Source organism: Notamacropus eugenii, chromosome 7, assembly GCF_028372415.1.
Source record: "Notamacropus eugenii isolate mMacEug1 chromosome 7, mMacEug1.pri_v2, whole genome shotgun sequence".
Classification (NCBI taxonomy): Eukaryota; Metazoa; Chordata; class Mammalia; order Diprotodontia; family Macropodidae; genus Notamacropus; species Notamacropus eugenii.
Genome location: NC_092878.1, coordinates 77793104 through 77796609, shown reverse-complemented (window position 1 = coordinate 77796609; position 3506 = coordinate 77793104).

Sequence of the window (3506 nt, the reverse complement as noted above, 5' to 3'; positions counted from 1 at the left end):
TTAAATCCAAGCCAATCAACAAAACAATATATCAAGCCCTGAATTGTAGCCATTGCTGATTACTGAGATGTAAATGCTCAAATTAAAATTTTAACAACAGACTCTCAAAAGAAGGTATGAGCTGATTCCAGCACCCCCATAGTTAAACTTGTTCTGTTTATGATGAAATGGCAGTAAATGATGAAAGGTAGAACTAGGACCAACAGATGTTGGCCCAATAGACCAAAGTTTTTCTAGCAATTAGGACTCTCCAAACCTAGAACAGATTTCCTTGAGAAATGAATTTTGGCACTGAAGATGTTTACATAAGAGCCATGTTCCCTTTTTGTAGATGTTATAGAATAGACTTACGTAGTAGATAGGGTACTAGACTAGATTGGATTCTTTGAACTTTGAGAATCTTTGATTATATGATTGTACACCAAAGGTTCAAAATTCATGATTTCATCCTGGTTTTGATATTAAGAAATGGCTTATTTTCTTTGACCTGCTCTGTCCAGGGATGAAGTTAAGGATGAAACCTGAGAGGCAAGATGACAGAAAGGTCCTCCAAAAGACCAGTTAGGACTTTGCATGATGCTACAGGTCTGGCACCAAGTTAAGGGCCAGCAGAATTCATGGTAAAGTTAAGTCCGTAAAGAATCCTAGGCAAAAGAGCATGCCATTCAAGCCAGGACCTGAAGAACTGGAAAGATTTCAACAGACAGCTGTTGAAGGACGAGGGAAGAAATTCCAGGTGTGGAAAATACCATGAGAAAAAATGAAGAGACAGAAAGGTTTGGATATGCTCAGGCCTTCAGCCTCCTCAACATATGTGTAAAATATTCTCTCTGTGGATTCTGTAAACATGAGAAAGTAGATGTCCAAACAGATTAATTACCATCATTTCCTAAGGAAGTTTAACCAATGTAGGTGAATTGACACAGCAAGGAGAACAAAATAGCTTAGAAACCTCCACCAACAAATCCTTGCTCTCCTTCCCAAACAGAGAGAGATAACAGCCAAGTCCTTAGAATATAAAAAATTTTTAAATCATACTGCAAGGATGCTGCAAGGTTATAAATGATACTAGTTCACAAAATAGCAAGAAGCAGTCAAAGGAGGAAAAAACAAATTGACAGAAAATTTGTCAAGATATGTAATTAAGTCATAGCATATCAAGGGCATTTAAGGATGAAACTAGAAGAAGGAAAAGAGAAATAAAATGAAAAATATCTATGAAGATTTCCAAAATAAACTTCTTTTCTCCTTCAGTGATGATGGAGTGACCATATACCAATTTTAACGTCACATTCACCAATGTATTACATTTGGAAGTAGATATGGAATTAAAGAAAAATTAACAGCACTAATAAAGATAATGATAATAATAACTGGTGTTTAGATAGTGCTTACTATGTGCCAGCCACTGTATTAAGCCCTTTACAAATATTATCTCACTTGATCCTCACAATAACCCTGGAAGATAAGTACTATTATTATCTCCATTTTACATTTCAAAAAACTGAGACAAATAGAGGATCAGTGGCTTGCCCAAGGTCACACAACTCATAGGAGCAGCTAGACTAAATCAAATATACTCAGAAGATGTCCTTGCTGGAAGTGACCAAGTTTTGAGGACACAAAGGCATCGTTCCTGGAGCTATCTAAAAGAGATTTCTGAAAGATACCCAAAATTTGGTAATAATTACCTTATTGTTACACTGATACCTTATTACAAAAAAAGTGCCTGGAATAATGTTAACCACTAACGTATATATACATACCTACTTTTCCATTTTTCCAAAATCTTTTTGAGAATAGTCTATTCCCATATTATAAAAACTTTTGTTGAAGATATGAGAAAGGAAGAGATAGACTTTTCCAAGCAACAATTTGTAGTAGAATACATATTTGCATTCAGTCAGTTGACTTTAAAGTGCTGATTTTATTGTCTGCTGACTATATATTTTTTAAAACATTTTACTTGGTAGAACAAAATTCTATCTCCTCCAACAAGGCATCTCCAATGGACATTTAAAATCATACAAGACTCCCCTCAGCAAGCTCCAGGCTCCTGGTTTTATGTCTCACTTGATATTAATAATCAGACAGTCCTCAAACAAAATTATTCCTGTTGGTACATCTTTCCCTAAGAGGAAGAGAGTGGGCAGGATTGCCTTTGGGAAATTCCATAATGCATTTAATGATCTCAAGCTTTTCCCAGAAACAAAGGGGCCATCATTTCAACACATCAATAGTACCACCATGATGTTATGTAGCTTCAAGTTATAGAATAATGCTCATTTTATCTAGTGTTTATTAAATTCAGAATTTGAAAAGAAAAGAAAAACAAACAATAGTCCCCAAAGAACTAAAGTGGTTGGTTACTCAAAAAGTAATGGAGAAGCATGTAGTAAGTGCAATTAGGCTATAATATTTAACTGAAATAACCATGCAGAAGAAGCAGTATAAAAGATATCAGCAAAGAAATGTCCGACTGGAAAAGCAAATGAGTCAGTTATGCAGCAAGATGGAGAAATAACCAGTAGACAGCCTGAATCGCTCCACAGGCATGCAGTGTCAAAAGAACAAAAGGAAAGCTGCAGAACTTGGAGTGGACCTCCCACTGAGGATTTATGGGAGGATGTGGAAATGAGTTGCACATAATAAGATGTGAGTAGGTTATGATCTGTATTGCTGAAAAGAATACCTACATCAATGAGTTCAAAGGCCATTATTAAAGTATTGGAACAACAGAAAGTAGCCACATGGGTTATGCTTAGCACAGTATCTAGCAGTAGTGTTATTGTTGTTCAATAATTTTTCAATTGAGTCTGACTCTTCATGACCCTATCTAGAGTTTTCTTGGCAAAGATGCTGGAGCAGTTTGCCTTTCTTCCTCCAACTCATTTTACAGATGAGGAAACTGAGACAAACAGGGTGAAGTGACTTACCTAAGGTCACGCAGCTAGGAAGTGTCTGAGGTCAGATTTGAACTCAGCAAGATGAGTCTTCTTGACTCCAGATCCCATACTTTGTCCACTGTACCACCTAGTTACATTCTGGTAATAGTAGCCACTTAATAAATGATAGATGACTGACTGACTGATTGGTAAATATTACCTTGTTGATTACCATTTTTGGAGGTAGTAATCACGGTCATTCCCCAATTACTTTGTTATCTTCTCCTTTTTCTAGTTTCTTGAGACTCAGTCCCAAATCACCCTCAAAATTATGTCATTCAACCTAATCTAGCTACTTTACCCATTTGTTTTCTTTAGTACCATTTTTTACTTCCTCATAAAGCAAATGAGGAGCTGTCATGATGGAGTCCAAATATAGGGACTCCATTGTCCTTAATGGAAAGAATAGTTTATTGTAGAAATTTGAACAGATTTTCCCCATTTTTTGTGTTTGTTGTCCTTCTTCCAATTTCATCCTTAAATGCTCTCATAATGATCTGATTTAATTGGATCTCATGCCAAACTTTCTGCAAAATGTTTTTTTCCCTCCATCATTTCTCA